General features: G+C 37.8%; 2 long non-coding RNA genes across 2 annotated transcripts; one reads left to right on the forward strand and one right to left on the reverse strand.

Moving 5' to 3' along the window:
• Positions 1-5048: 5048 nt before the first annotated feature.
• LOC146680552 (uncharacterized) lies at positions 5049-5990 on the reverse strand. The gene is made up of 2 exons (XR_014918159.1): positions 5755-5990; positions 5049-5372 (listed from the first exon to the last, which is right to left on the reverse strand). It is a non-coding gene; the product is annotated as an uncharacterized LOC146680552 (long non-coding RNA).
• A 48-nt stretch (positions 5991-6038) lies between these two features.
• On the forward strand, positions 6039-6733 carry LOC146680553 (uncharacterized). The gene is made up of 3 exons (XR_014918266.1): positions 6039-6149; positions 6316-6492; positions 6682-6733. It is a non-coding gene; the product is annotated as an uncharacterized LOC146680553 (long non-coding RNA).
• Positions 6734-17118: the final 10385 nt, after the last annotated feature.

Here is a 17118-nt window from a genome sequence, read left to right on the forward strand (position 1 = left end):
CATATGTCTCTGGGTGGGTTTTATTTTCCTCAGCTGCTAACTTGTCCTCGGTCCTACCTCCTGTCAACCCCATTCACTGACCTGTCCCTGATTTTTCTTACATACACCCAAATTTCCCTTGTTTCCTCGATAGAACTTGTTTGTCTTTCAGTCAGTGCTTGAGTCTTTTTTTGCATCTGCATCTTGGTTCAGTCTAAAAACATTGTAATTTTGAGGTTATTATTTTGACTTAGGTTGCAGCTTTGAACCTACTGTGCTTCTATGACAGATGTGTTAAAACACGCTGCAGAAGTTCAGGAATACGCTGCTTCAATGCAATGCTCAGACAGCACAACCATCACTGCATGCACACAACAACTGCATGTAGTCAGGGTTACGCTCATTAAAAACCAAGGTGTCACAGCCAGAATCACAAGAGCCAAAACACAAACAGATGCAATTACAAAGAGCCATGACATCCAGTGACTGCAATCACAACTAGAGCTACAATTAGCCTCTGCAGTGGTCAGTGAAAGAGGTGACGTTTCGGCTCCTCTGTTGTTTGCTCTCTAAATGCTATGGTACTGGACTAGAAATAGAGAGGACATTTTCCCATATTGGCTTCTCTTCCTTGGTTCCCTGTTAAATCTAGAGTTTAACATCCTTAGAATACTCATGCCCCATCTTATCTTAAAATATATCACCCAAATTGACCACTTCACTCTCAGACTGCTGTTTTACGTATGGTTCCTGGGGTATAGAATCTTCAACTTTCAGGCCCATTTGGAAGCAGCTCCCAGTTTGGATTCAGGAGACAAACACCCTCTCTACATTTAAAATTAGCCTTAAATCATTTCATAGGCCCAGGCTGGGGGCTTCCCATGATGCCCTGAGTGGTCTTCTACACTCCCCCTTTTTCACTCTCGATGTCTTTATACAGCACTCTGCATTTAATCATTAGTTATTATTAATTACTGGCTCTATTCCACAGTGTGGCTTTTGTCCTGTCTTCTTCCCATCATCCCCACCTGGTTGGGGCGGATTGCTCTTCCTGAGCCTGGTTCTGCCAGAGGTTTCTTCCTGTTAAAAGGGAGTTTTTCCTTCCCACTGCTGCAAGCACTTTCTTAAAGGAGGTGATTGTTTTCTCTTATTGTTCTATAGTCTTTACCTTGCAATATAAAGCATCTTGAGGTTAAGGTTGAGGGTGCTGTGACTGCAGTATTCCATGTGTGTCAGTTGCATGTCAATATAAAATACAGGACTCCTGAATTGACCTACTTTATTTTTTATTTAAAATCTGACTCACGTCCAAGACATAATGCTTGACCTATCACAAACAACAACAGACCTCAAACCAACTTTAATACCTGTGGGATCAGCCTGCTCATGTAGAGTGTCCAACGTCCAACTTGTCTCTTGCAAGCCCCCATATTCATCCAAGGGCAATAAAAATCAAGTGGTTCCCACTTTTTCCCCACTTTTCATTAACAGATACTCTTAAGCTTTGTTTACAGTGACAGCATTTCAGCCACATTTTTAGTTGTTCCACCTGCAGAACAGTTATGCAGATTTCATTCTATCCATCTGTCTACACAGGCAGTGGAACAGCCTGGATTTATTTGAGCTATATGCATATGAGATCCAAAGCTTATTTTTATACTTCACGTTTATTTTCCTTATATAAGTAACTACAATGATTGTGGACTCTGAGCACTGACAAAATGTGGATGACCTACTCAGATCTCAGTACTCTTTCTGAATGCCTCTACTGTACACAGGGACACAGCATGCAGGGTTAATGTTGTGAACCAGCAACAGAAAATAAAGCAAGCCTGCGTTCACAAGGCATTCTTAGATGGCTGATCTAGTAACAAAGCACACTGGTGCAGTATTTGACACTGCAGGAATTATATGCATAGATATATCTATATGTATCTATAGATATAACCATCTATCTATACACACACACACACACACACACACACACACACACACACACACACACACACACACACACACACACACACACAAGAACATAAGATATACATAAGAAAAAAGCTTTGTACAATTCAAGTGAGCTTGAAATTCAATATTTGGTATAACCGCCTTTATTCTTCAGCACAACCTGAACTCTCCAGGGTTTTTAAAAAATCCAAAACAAGGGTACAACAAACAACACAGTAGCTAACACATCTAAATGCTTTAATTATTGTAGAAGAAGATCAAATTTAAAGATTTATGGAAAATCTGCAAATAAAGTTTGGATGAAGTGTGGTATTAGCTATAAGAAAATATCTTAAAGACTGAAACCATCTGACTGGGCTGCTCTGATTTTATTTGTTATTTGCTCAGCTTAGCTCTGCTTGGTTTCAGCGGTTTCAGCTCCGAACAACCAGCAACCTGCCCGTTCTCCATGCGTCTGTAATCTGTTCTAGCACAGCTCAATATTCCATCCATGACCTGCAATCTGGTATCCAGTACATTAATGATAATAAGTGACTAACGGGGCTATCAGGTAACTGCTAATAGTTAATTAGCTAATGTTAAATTCTTTACAGGCTAGGTTAACATTTATGTTAACTCTTTAATACATCATTGTTCCCTCACAATAATATGAAACCAACCAAGTATTGAAGGGACACAGTAAGCACAGTTCGGAAGGTCACTGGAAATAACACCAGAGAATCAAAGCACCAGCTACTGGTTGATAGAGCAGTACACCAGCACTCTGACCAAGCAGTCCAACCTGAGCACTCTCTTGATTGACAACAAGAGAGCCTACTACGCAGTGCTCCACACATAGATAATAGAGTGCCTGGGACTGTACAAGGCTAACAGCAGACAGATAACATTCATCAGGAGCTCAATGGGACTGGAAGACAACACTGGAAGCCTACTTCAAAGCAATCACACAAGTCACTATCAAGTGCAGAAAGTACCATGGTGTACTATCCCTGCTGCTCTTCTGCATAGGCTTCAACAGTCTAAGCTAGCTCATCAGTAAGACTGGAGTGGAATATAGATCAAGCCAGGTTTGAGTGAGACGTTGACTAAACCACCTGACCAGGATCTACAACAAGGACATTAGGATGTAATTTGGACTTGGTAAGTTCAAGTCAATTCAGTTTTATTTATATAGTGCCAAATCACAACATCAGAGGTGTCTGACCAAAATTTCACATGCAGTTCCCTTAAACATCTAGGTTACTGGTAGAGGAACCGAGCTTGAGAAGTACACACACATTAGAAAAATGAGAAAATGTACCTTTAGAGGGAAGAGCGATTAACACACTCCAAGAAAAGGGCTATCTAAAAGGCAACATAAATATAGCTTTCTGGAATCATACAAAGCTTTTCAAGTGGTGGACCTTGAAATAACCTTTGTTTAGTTAAGTAGGGGAAACAATTCTTGCATAAGAGTAAGTTGTTTTCTGTTGTATTCTGCTGATTTTAAACTTTCCACTTTTTACAAAATATCTTTGGGAGTTCTATTGAATTGAATTCCAGGCATTATTGAAAAGGTATTAAAATATCCTGAGTGCCATTTTAGAAACCTAATATATTCTCCTTCAACACAAATCAGAGATGTTTGAATTGTAACATGGCACACATTTGCCGTTCCAGGTGGCAGCAGCTAATGTGTTAGAAATGGTGAATCTTAAATCAAGCTGCAGTGACGTTCCAGATAAAGAGATGTCTGCCAGCATGGCCTCTCTGATTTGCTCAGTGTGTTTATTATTCTGGTATTATTTGTGAGGGCTCTGACTGCCTGTGGCCTTCCATCTTGCTCTTCATCTCACTGTGCCCTCTAGTTTTTGTCAGCTTTGATAAAACTGAGGCAGTTAAAAGTGAATATCTGCCCCACTCCTTGTCGCTGTAAACAAACATGACACACATAAAGGAAAGGACGAGATCAAAAGATGTAAATGATAAAAAAAAAAAAAACCACACTAATTGGATTTGCTGTAGGGAATGCCAATAATTGTTTATACAGGACCGATTTTATAATTTTTTCCAATTTCACAATTTATTTGTTACTTTTTGAGGAAGGAGTCTGACAAAAATGTAAAAGAGAACCACTCTGTTCAGGTAAAGTAAGGAGCTTTAAAAATGGTCCTATGTGATTACGCATGATTTACATCTAACTAGCATTTAGTGTCAAGGTAAAAGGCAGTATGTCCATTCTATTGTTAGGTAAAGTGAGAATAGCATTGTTTCACTTTTACTTTCTGTGCTTAAATTTATACTTAAATTCAATCAAATCTATTTTTACTTTGCAAAGATGTTGAAGAAAGTTAGGTACCACTTTACAATAAGGCTCCCCTTATAGATGTTAATAAATAGTTTATAGCTATATTATTAATTAATTTGTAAATGCTTTATAAACCATTATTAATGGTTTATTATGCATTAGTTAAGGGTGAGAAAGAGGAAAAAAACTGACCGGTTTCTTGCCAAATAGTGAGCCAAATGTGTTCACCTATATATTTCATCTAGAGTTGCTATATTAAACATTTCAGACTAAGTTACTATCCTGTAAGCACAATCAGCATTTGTAAACATATTTTTTATCATATAAAATTGTACTTCAGAAATGCATTATAAATATCCACAACTATCAATCGGAGCTTTGTTGTAAAGTGTAAAGCATAAAACCATTTATTAATGAATAATAAATATTTATAAATGCCAAATGGGAGCCTTATTGTAAAGTGTAAAGCATGACACCATTTATTTATGACTAATAAACATTTATAAATGCCAAATGGGAGCCTTATTTTAAAGTGTAAAGAATAACACCATTTATTAATGACTACTAAACATTTATAAATGACAAAAGATAGCTTTGTGGTAAAGTTTAAAACATGTCAACATTTATTAAGGACTAATAAACATTTATAAATGCCAAATGGGAGCCTTATTGTAAAGTGTAAAGCATAACACCATTTATTAATCACTAATAAACATTTATAAATGACAAAAGATAGCTTTGTCGTAAAGTTTAAAACATGTCAACATTTATTAATCACTAATAAACATTTATAAATGCCAAAAGTGAGTCTTAAATGTATAATGTCACCATTTATAACACTTAGACCTAAATTACAATCAGTGCTTGAAATAACATTTAACTACTGTCAAAAATGGCAATGTATTGTAAGAGTAACACATGTAACATTAAATGTGTTTTTTAAAACACCAAACAGTCACCCACTCCAAAAAAAGTTCATGCCAGACTGGTTCAAACTGGAAATATTTTTTGTATGTCCTTAAATAAGCGTCCCAGTGGTCCATCAGGGTGTCGCGCTCCAGTTCCTCCTTAAGAAAAGTCAGTTTCTCTCACTCCTTGTTAAGAAGGGCAGTTGCAGTAGGGGCAGGATTAGAAGAAGAATCTAAAGAACAAACAATTATTAAATTACAATACTAAAATAATTTATAATCTAAACTTGGGAAACTCAAATAAAATATTGATTAAAAACGGTTACAACTTGAATTTATAAAAAGCCACTTTGTAAAAATTATGTTATATACACATGTGGTGGTTCAGACATTTCTAAAACAAGGCAAATAATTCTTATGTGTACTGCCTTACCAGGGTGTTTAATATAAATTTAATGATGCACATAAACAAAACTAAAAATATACAACTAAGTGATATCAATCGTTTGGAATAACCAATAGTAATAGAGCTATTCACATGTTATGTGATGTTAGTTAGCCACTGTAGCTAGCAGCCAAATGGCTCGGTAGCTAGCTAGCTAGCATTATACTCACCTTCATGTCTAACTGCTGACGTCGTTGGCTTAGTGCAATCTAGATCATCCAGTCTCTGCTTTTTGTATCTCTTCGAACGTGTGCTAACTGTGTAAGTCGCAGACGCACACAAATTTTTATCTTCTGCTCCATCCATGGCGCAGCAACTTGAACGAGCGCCTTCAGTGTGTCTGTTCGTGCCCCTTTGGCTTGACCTTCCAGAGCGCTCCACTGCCTGTCGCGCTCTGAGAGGAGGGGCTTTCCTTAATAAAGTTAACTGTGATTGGATGCTTGTATAAGCTCCTCTGCGTTTAAATTAAATTTGTTTTCCCTCCCTTTGGCAGCAGAACATATTTTTTTAGCATGAATCCAGCGGGTTAGATCTACATAACAAAGTCGGAGATACATTATAACAGGTGAGACAATCCTCTTTTTTGCGTGGGACTATTTTTGATTATAGGGCTTGTTTTATATAGCATGTGAAGTCCTTTAACTCTGAACCGATTTGCACTAGACTCCCATAGAGTATTTTACGGTGTTTCGAGGTGATAATAAAATAAATTACTCATTTTTTTCCACCAGAATGTCTTTGGGAATGAGATTGCGCGCCAGAATAGAAGGAAAACAAACTAAATATAAGGCACTAAGGCTCATTAAATGGCTGCAGAAGAAACACCTGCTAAAAAAGAAGCTTAGATGTCCTGTTTGTCACCATAAGATGAAAATGATTTCCGTGGTGAAGAAAGACCAATATATGTGGTATGTATAATGCATGATAATGTAGTGCATGTAGTAAATATAACAAAATATTTCGGTTATCAATGCAAGAGGGAGCATTAACCTCTTTTCATTATTATTTTCTTCATACTTAATTTTGTGATTATCTTTTCAATTAATGCTCTTGTTTAAGGGTCCATTTCTTTACTTAACTCATTGATATGTTCTCAGGTGCTGCAAAAGAGCAAGTCATAGGAGAGTTTCCAGAACAATTAGAACTGGCTATCTCTTTGAGAAATCAAAAACATCTCTTTTCAGTTGGATGAAGTTCATTTACAGGTATATGTAGATGTAGACATTAATAGCAATTTATAAATGTTTATTAGTCCTTAATAAATGTTGACATGTTTTAAACTTTACAACAAAACTCTCTTTTGTCATTTATGTTTAGTAGTCATTAATAAATGGTGTTATGCTTTACACTTTAAAATAAGGCTCCCATTTGGCATTTATAAATGTTTATTAGTCATAAATAAATGGTGTCATGCTTTACACTTTACAATAAGGCTCCCATTTGGCATTTATAAATATTTATTATTCATTAATAAATGGTTTTATGCTTTACACTTTACAACAAAGCTCCGATTGATAGTTGTGGATATTTATAATGCATTTCTGAAGTACAATTTTATATGATAAAAAATATGTTTACAAATGCTGATTGTGCTTACAGGATAGTAACTTAGTCTGAAATGTTTAATATAGCAACTCTAGATGAAATATATAGGTGAACACATTTGGCTCACTATTTGGCAAGAAACCGGTCAGTTTTTTTCCTCTTTCTCACCCTTAACTAATGCATAATAAACCATTAATAATGGTTTATAAAGCATTTACAAATTAATTAATAATATAGCTATAAACTATTTATTAGCATCTATAAGGGGAGCCTTATTGTAAAGTGGTACCGAAAGTTAGAACAAAATAATCAGGTTCTAAGTGACTGAACGCACCAAAATTACAAAGGGTTAAGAATTCAGCTTTTTCTTCCACTTATCTTGTAACTGTATGTCAGCAACAAAGTCCAGTCATGTAAAACCATCAACAACACAAAATTACGGTCTTTTCCACAGTTTTTATGATTTCTGCATGATTTTCAGTCCGATCCAAGAATATGTGCACAGAATGATGATTTGTAAGTGCTTTTTTAGGAATGTAGGTTAGTGCCTAAATCAGTGCTAGAGTATGTCTCTTTGTACGCTTGCATGTGGATAATTGCTACAGCTGTTCTGTCAGGGGAGAGAACCTTACAAGAGTGCTGGTTGTGACAGAGGCGTTCGTACAGCAAGAAACATATGCTGCGTTTTTATCATAGCAGCACACTGACAAAATAACACACACAACCTCGTCAGACAAAATGGAATGACTGCTTTTGCACACATTCTTTCACTCTAACACACACACACACACACACACACAAACTAAACCGCACAGTGCTTCATTTATCAGTGGTGCATTATTTATAAGAGGCAGTGTTGCTAGTCCTCAAGGTATTTACAACAGGGAATACATTAGCAGTGAAGAATGCAGGATTGGAAAATGAATATTCTTGTGGATTAATATGCACATCACATTACATCTCCAACTGGAATAGTCAGCCCAGCTATACCGGTTCTACTAACAACATAGATTGGACACTTTCACCAAATAAACATCAGACAACAGCCAATCTAGCATTATATCATCTAATCTAATTTTATGTGAAAATATTATTAATCTGAAAGCATTGGTTTTCACTAGTGAGAGGCCAGAAAATGAATTACAACAGTAATTGGATGGGCTAGAGCAAGAGCAGAGACTGGAATATCTCTGGGAAGAAGCATTCCAGCACTTCATTTTATAATGCAAATGCACACTAAATGTGTGTTTGCTTTTTAATACAAGAGGACTGGTTGAGGCCTGTTATTGATTGATGTTGTCTTGTGTTAGTAAGTGAGAACAAAACTGCAGTGAGGGTTTAATGCAAATAGCTGCTCCCAGAGCAGTAAGTGAACTTGTAGCATTTTCAAAAGGTAATGAATGATATATAAACATGTTTACGAGTCACAAGTGCATCACTGGTTCCACCTTTTGGAATTGAGTACTCTCAAAGGCCTCCTACCCAAATTCAAAATAAAAAGAATTTTATTAGACATTTGCACACACGAGACCTTATTAAAACACATGAGCAAAGGAAGGAAACTAAAACAAAAAATGCCAGTGCACCTAAGGTGAAATGGAAGCATGTCCTCATGTCCAACATCCAGGCCAAGCTCATGTATCAAACTCAATTGAACAATTCTGCAAATATGATATAATATATATGTATATAAAAGGCTCATGTATAGGTGAAAGACTATTTTAAGCCATAAAATGGGATGAGTATCACCAAGGGACCTCATGTGATTTACACCTACACCCCCACCTTGGTGTTTTGTACAGGACACTTGTGGAATGAGTCTTTGATTTACTTAAACATACTAACATTTGTGGTTACCAGCACCAGACATAACATTGCTATTACGGGCGATCTTGGCTCAAGAGTTGGCAGTTCGTCCTGTAATCGGAAGGTTGCTGGTTCGAGCCCCGGCTCAGACAGTCTCGGTCGTTGTGTCCTTGGGCAAGACACTTCACCCGTTGCCTACTGATGGTGGGCAGAGGGCCCGGTGGTGCCAGTGTCCGGCAGCCTCGCCTCTGTCAGTGCGCCCCAGAGCGGCTGTGGCTACAATGTAGCTTGCCATCACCAGTGTGTGAATGTGTGGATGACTGAACGTGTAAAGCGCTTTGGGGTCTTTTGGGACTAAATAAAGCTCTATACAAATACAGGCCATTTATTAATAGGCAGCAATATAATAACCGTTTATCAGCCTGCTGAAAGGCAGAAGACATTTCTTACCAAATGGTGCTGAGATTTCACTCTTCTAATGGATTAGAACTTGCTCTGAATGAATCGTCTCCATAAATTTGCATTTAAAATTTCTTCCAAAATTTCCTTTATTAGTATTTATATTTCCAACACATCTTTCATAACCTTTTCACCGTAAATAGGCAATGAAAAAAGATGGAGAAAACTTTGCTACAAAAACAAAAAATCCTTAACGTGCCAACTGACACAGAAGTAATACCACAGAACTTATGAGTCCATGTGTATGTGTCTTAGAAAATTAGAGTAATAAATATCAGCCACAAAACTGAAACATGGAGGCATGGACTGTTGTATTAGGTAAGCTGTGGAAATGTCTTGGTGGGAATCAGGCTCGTTTTCCAAGTTGCCTCCATAGATGTTTCATTGAAACTGAAATCTTGTGACTCTGAAAGCAAAGTCAGCTGTTGAACTTTTTATGTTTCAGTTCTGACACATAAATGTCCAACATTTTGGTGGTGTGCAGTGGTCAGCCCTGTGATCTGTCTCTAGCTTTTCAGCTTCAAGCTGTGTAGTGTGCTCAGATATTTTAACTATAGCAAACAACAAGGTTTTCAGCAATTTCTTGTTCAGTGAAATCAGCCTCCAAAGGCTAGCCTTCACTACCCTTGTTCATTGCAGGGAATTTAAGTTCACTTTCGTCGTCCTTTTGCATGGCAGATGGACTGGATAGCGTGTAAGTAGCTGTGTTGCTGCAGGCGTTTCAGTGAGAGATTACTGCTAGAGTTGGAAAAGAGCAGACAATCTACAGAAGAGATGGGGCTAGATGGAGACAGGTAACTAACCCTAATCAATCAGAAACTAGAAGACTTTAGACAAAGGTAAAGTGGGAAAACAGATCTAACACACTATTATAGCCATTTTAATAGGTTTATATGTAAATATTCAAACATCTAAATACATGTAAATAATAAAATAAATAACTTTTGGAATTTAAACCTTGGCGGGGTGATGTTCTATTACATGTTTATAACTGACATTGCCATGAACTCAAGTGTATTTCTTTAATAAGTCAGAAAAGAAGACAGCACAAGTTTTGTCTTCTGGCTTTATTTCTGACAGCAATATTAAATACTATATGCAGCAGTTAATATCTAATGTTGTTTACTCATCAGAGAAAACCAAAAACTATCCGTATCAGCAGGCAGATGGAAACTTGTTGCGTATTTCTTGCTTGAACATAGAAGTCATTTATATAATCTAGTTGCCAGGTTACATTTGATGCTCAGTTTGAGTGTCAGAATATCAAGCATTGAGTACAGGTACTTATCATAATTATGGAAAACACACTTCTATCCACAGCTAATTCTGTAACTTTGGACACTGCAGTCAAGTATTGTCTCACACCACGAGGGCCCATTAAATGCTGCTACTCAGCCACTGTGGTACTGGCTTCATTGCTGCGGTGGTAAGAGGTAGAGTCAGTACAACTGACGCACTAGCCAACACTCTTTTGTTGGATGAGTGCGAAATGATAATTACAGTTAAGCTAATTGCCTCCAATTACCACACTGAATCAAGCAAGATTTAGCAAAAGGTAAAAATATGAACTCCCCTTCAGGTTATATGCACTATAGATGCACTCTCACTTTGGTCAGGCCCAAAGTTACTAAACAACACCCTGTTACCGTTTTGTAACACGTTGTTCAGACATCTCAGATGCGGCCAGATTCTATGCCGAGTTTGTTAAAAACTGTCATATAAATATAATCTCCATGTGCTTATGACTCAAACCTGGTGCAAAAACAGAGCCCTTTCTGCTGAATAGCTTACTGTCTAGTTTCCCTGAAGGTAATTCAGATGAATACAAAACCTTCCGAAGAAATGTATATAACCTTCTTTATGAATTACATTTTTTTATGGTAAAACTGAAAAAAGAAAACACACACACACACAACCAAAAACTGTCTCTCTTTTCTCAGTCTTCTGTGTGCACAGATTCAGTACATTTTCATTATGAAAGAGCACACGCTTGCTTCTTCTTTGTAAGTATAATGACCATTTCAGACCTACCTTGGATGTTTAATAGACTGCATCTATTTGGCTACATTTATTTAATGTGGCATGAAAATCATCAGCCAGACATCCTTTCACTCCAAAACTGGATTAAGATATCCTCCACAAACATCTACTCAAAAATGCGACCGATTACTCTGTCTCTCTTTCTATATTAGTGCTGTCAGCATTAATCCCGTTAAAACGACGTTAACAAGCTAACCGTGCTAACATGTTGACGCGAATATGTTGAATGATTATTTATATTACAATTTCTACTATATTTTGGTCCTCACAATAATGATTTAATGTTCAAAATATTTTGTATTTTTCATTTTTTTTACATTTTACAATGTCTGTGAAGGTTCTCAGTCATCCTGGTCATCGTAGTCTACGGAAAGAAAAGCATCTGGACTTCTTTGAGTTTCCTTGAAGACGTTTCACTGTTCATCCAAGGAGCTTCTTCAGTTCTAAGTGCAACTAGTGGAGAGTCCCAGATTTTGTCCCCTTTTTTTCCCCATTTTTTTTGTGTGCGAGAGTATATGCAAATGTGTGTAACTGTACAGACAAGTCCACTCTTTTTATGCCTCGTCTCCTCACTGTACGGAGTTGTGACAAATCACCTGTTTCTGGCTGTAATCCCTGCACACATTGCGTGGTACATTGCGTCTGACATTACAATTTTCGTTACTTGAAATCTTGTTGTCTATGGTTGGCCCTGTCTGCTTCTTTGTTGGCGCTTTTGTGACCCCATTGCTTCAGTGATTGGGGTTTGCAGGTTGGCGCAACCTTCCAGTCAACTTCTCATATGTGGTGTGGTACGCTCTGAGAGCTCAGTCAAGAAGAGTCATTGTCCATTGGTAATACCATTCGAGAATTCAGGGCGCTTAGCCATCAAAAAGGTGTAGGCTTTTAGGGTGCCATCGTGTACCACAGCACCATGGGCCACCTGTGTTTGACACTTACAGGTGTAGGTGCCAACCATCTAGTCTGTAGTATCTACACCTCCTTTATTCTTGTCAAAGAATGTGATCAGTTGTGGGTTGAGGTGAGGATGTGTGCGTCACAAACACAGAACATCTTTAGGCCAAATTTGATGGGCTTATTTGACATATACTCTAGAAAACTGAACCTACCCCTTAGTGGCACAAGCTGTTCTTGAGTGACACAATCACCGGCGATTACTCGGTGTCTGAATGTTGAATGTATGCTGTGTATTAGTTCTTGCTGTGTTAAATTTTCTTAAGGGGGTGACACTCTTTGTAGTTCACAAATATCTCAAAACCTATAAATGGATTCAGTTTCTTTTCTTGCAAGAACAGGCCCTTCCTGACACCAAGAGTAGGAGATTCATTAAAAAAGAAACCTTTCTAAGACTTCTTTTAATGAAACAGTAGGCCTTGCACTTTATTTATTTCATTTAGGGCTACAAAATGACAAAACAAAATGTGCCCGACTGCGTACTCTACAGTGTGTGTCAAGGTGTGCCTTTAATGTCTCCACCACCTCCAGATAAGACATTGTGCTTAAATCCTGTTATGGTATTCTTACAGCGCATTTGTTAATTTTTTCCTCATGTCTAGACTGCGGTGTGTGGATGAGAAGCTTAATCAGGAGAAACAATGCTCCCTGTTTGCAAGCTCTGAATGAGTCTTATCCCTAAAACAGGAACAATTGGCAAGTCTGCATTTGTTTGTGATGAGACACATTGTTCTACACACAGTCAAACACATCCTCCTGCCAGTTCTCTTTTTTGTGAAACCTTCAGCTAATCTTCCATACACAGAATAGAAAATGTGGCCCAAATCTTGGCGGAGATGCAGTGTGTACTGTATACTGCTGCCGAGTCTTCAAAATAAATCCATGATGAATGAGGCTGTGCTGACCCGGTTAGTGATCATTAAAGGTATAATGCAAGTGTAGTGCCACTGCTTCAGTAAGCTTAGCCTGTTGAAAGAGAAGCTGCAGACTCCTGATATGCCTTAGCCCAGAGAGGGACTTAACTTATTTTACATGGTGTACTGCAACAAAATATTAACAAATACAGTAAACACACACACTATCTGCTTTTGAAGCTGCAGTCTCTGACCTCTGAAATTTATTTTCAACCTTTTCTTTTTGTATTTTTTCAGACCACAGGCTGAAACAAAAACTGATGCCAAATACCTGTCAATTTCATCTGCCACTTCATTAGGTAACCAACTTGTCACAAGACTTCTTTTTCCAAATTTCTTTTGGCAGCAAACAAAATTGGCTCGCAGTATTCTCAGTGCATGAGCCAGTGTGTCTCAACCCAGATTTGCAAAGTACAGATCAGTAGCGGAACCCAATTGCCTAATTTTGTGATACATGAAGCAATGTTATGTTCAAACATTTTGCTTTCCGTGCTCTAAAAAAATGTAGTGGAAAAAAAGCAGTTCACAGTAATAATTAGGGCAATTTTGTCAAGATATTTAGTGTAGTGTAAGACAGGACAGGAACCAGTTTTACCTGTAATACATAGAGAAACAATGCGCCGCTAAAAAATGCCACAAGGTTATTTCAAGCTCTAATATATTCTTTTCATTTTAACTACGACATGAACAAAACAACAAAAATGAATAAATATAGTGAGAAAGTGTCTGAAGGCCTTAAAAAATATGATAGGGAAAAATAGATTTTTTGATGGGGATTCTGGTGGAAAGTTTTGGTTGTTTACCATCAGGATAGGCATGCTAAGATGAAACCCCCAAAACAGGTTGATATAAAACAAAAAGTGCATGACGGGGCGTGGCCTTCCGTGCTGTGCAACCGTAAATCTTAATAAAGGATGCTGCAAAGCACGAAAATGTCTCCAGGTCTGCAGTGGTGTTGAACAACTTTCTTATACAATGGTGTGTCCAACATTTAAATCAGACATCAGCTAAATCTTCACTAAATCATCAACTTAACTAAATCTGGACATGGTCTTGTATTGTGATTAACAGTGTTGATATGACTGAACCAGATTGTCATTGCATTATAAAATTGCACACCTGCCTGCAGTTAAAATAAATAAATAAACAAATTCTGTGACCAAAAGATTTCACAATTGGTTTAGTCATATTCTTACATCAAAAGAACCTTCTAGACAAATCAAAACCTCATAGACTGCACATCTTTGGTGTCTACATTCAAGCCAAACAAAAGCCCAAACATTGTCACTTTGGGAGATACAAGGCAGCCTTTGGATGGAGTTGGATGACACGAGGGTTACTTAGCTAGCAGACCATATGCTATCACTGTAGTTTAAAAACAACCAAGCTGTTGGTATTGCAATCAATTCCCAAAACATGAACTCCAGGGAACTAAGCTTGCTAGATTTAGGTCATAAGAAGGGTAAAATGGAATGAAAAGCAGAGACTGAGATCATGGCTAAAATTAGCTTCCAAGCATTACATTCTTGTGTAAAAGGCTTAGAAGAATCCACCAAAGCCCTCATAGCGGAAGCACTATTTGGACAAGCCCAAGTTGAAATACAGTTGGTTGTCATATTTTGGTTTTTTTTTAAAAAAAATTTCAAGGTCAACTTTGACCTTGGGTGCTACCAATGAAGGTCAAGGTCAAATGCTTAGTAGTGATGTGTCGGTCGCGAACAAAATGGCTCTTAGAGCCGGATCTTTAACGTGAACGACGCGAGCTGGCTCCTTATTGCGAGCCGTGAGGTTTTTTTTTCCCCCCCCTTCTCTCACTCTCTCTCTTGCACTTTTTTTTCGCTTCACTCCGCACGTGAGGCTTGTGCTTGCGCTGGGAAGAGAGGGGAGGGGCGGTAGTTACACTCGCTGTAGCACAGGAACAGAGCGGGAGGGAGAGACAGAGAAAGAGAGCCAGGGACAACAACGTCACATTAGAAAGATATAGTAATCATCCACAACTATTTTCAGTTGCGGATGATAAAGGATTCAGATTCAAAATTTGAAAATGATATCTTGTTAACTGTGGACACCAGACTGCTAACAAACAGTCAGATGGACAAAGAAAATGAACAAATTACATTTATTCAAACATTCAAGTCCATGTCTGGTAAAGGTTTTCAGCCGAGTAGTATTTCTGATGACAAAGGCTGCATCATTCTTTTCATTTCTTTACAAGCACCTGAACTCAGTAACATATCCTTGCACTGGTTTTCACTGGCTCTGCACTAAACTGGTGCCTTGTTCAGTACACGTTAGGGTTAAGCTTTTTAGCATACCAGTAAATTGATAGTAGAAGTTACTCAATCTGCTTGAAATCAAGTTCTGTTTGTAAATGTGGTTTTTGTTCATTTCTTGATGGCCAGAAGGCATTTTAAAGCCACTTAACAGGTTTTAAAGCAGAACAGTATAAATAAGTTGCTAGTAGGCCTGTTACTGATTTTAAATAATTATTTGTTTATATGCTCTTCTTCACTAATAGGACAAAATAAATGTAGGAATACTTTAATTTAAGCAGACATGCAACATGTTACTGGCAACTGATTCACCTGAGCTAAATGAACCTCATAATATGACTGTACCATGTTCACAGCTTATTTTGCTGGCACCAGCTAAGCTAGAAAGTGGACTTCCTCTTTGTCTTTTTCCATGAGTTTTCTTCACTCATACATTCTGACAGCCACATATATACACTTTACAGTGTTGATTACCTCTGCTCCACACAGACTTTGATCACACATAATGCGTGACGTGTCTAAGTGAAAGTGTCTCTTACTGTCAGCAGGTGCTAACCGAAGAGTGATGGACACACCACCACTTAGGCCATTTAGCTTCTACCTTGAAATGACATGACATACATTCATCAACTGTCTCACAAGTGACACACACGCACACACACAGACACAAACCGATAACAGAGGAAGCAGCCAGCTGTACAACACATCCCTTGAGGGGACAGATACTCACGCTACAGTACACTACACTTTCTGTTTACACTCTCCAAAATCCTGCCACTTCTTTTCATCAAGAGATACACATACAGAGATATGTGTATCTCCAGCAGTATGTGTGTGGGATGATATTTAAGTGTTCGGATTTGTGCTCCTCACAGGAATGTGCTGTCAAACTGTAGTAAAACAGTGAATTTTTGTGATGTAGACTGCGACAGACGGAGCCTTGAAGAGAGCCTTGACAGTTTAAGGCTTTGCCTTTCTGTTTGTGGCAGCATGTGACCACATCTTCAGTCTTTGAGCTGATTTCTGGATGCTTTGTCAAAATGACTGAAACAATTAAGTTGTGGACTACAAACAATGCCACAGAAAGACCCTTGAACAATCCCACTTTCGCTACTTACATTTACATAAAATCTCAAACTGAGTCAGGCAACATCTACCTCTCCTGAAAGAGTTCACTCCTTCTCTAGTGTGGCTCATTATAAGCAGAAAATTGCTGGCATATAAAAAGTGTTAAGAACTTTTTAATGCAAAATCAAAAGTTTTCTTTTTTTTTTTTCAAATCTTAACTTTGTATGTTTTAACAAGTTAAATCATATTTTACATATTCCTTAGGAGCTTAAAATGTATAACCCAGTCAAGGGCTGATGATGGTGATGAAGATACCATGAGAAAGTGGGTACATCATTCATTGGAGAAGCATTTATGTGTTCGAAAGCCCTAAAACTTAGTCACTATAGCTATCCATTCTAAAGTTGGTGGTCTAAGCACATCGGGGTGTTTAGATTTCCCAAACGGTTAGCTCTTGAATATTTTGAATCACAAA

This window comes from Copadichromis virginalis, linkage group LG23, assembly GCF_057382275.1.
Source record: "Copadichromis virginalis isolate Kocher_CV1m ecotype Utaka linkage group LG23, C_Virginalis_male_GT1.1, whole genome shotgun sequence".
Taxonomy (NCBI): domain Eukaryota; kingdom Metazoa; phylum Chordata; class Actinopteri; order Cichliformes; family Cichlidae; genus Copadichromis; species Copadichromis virginalis.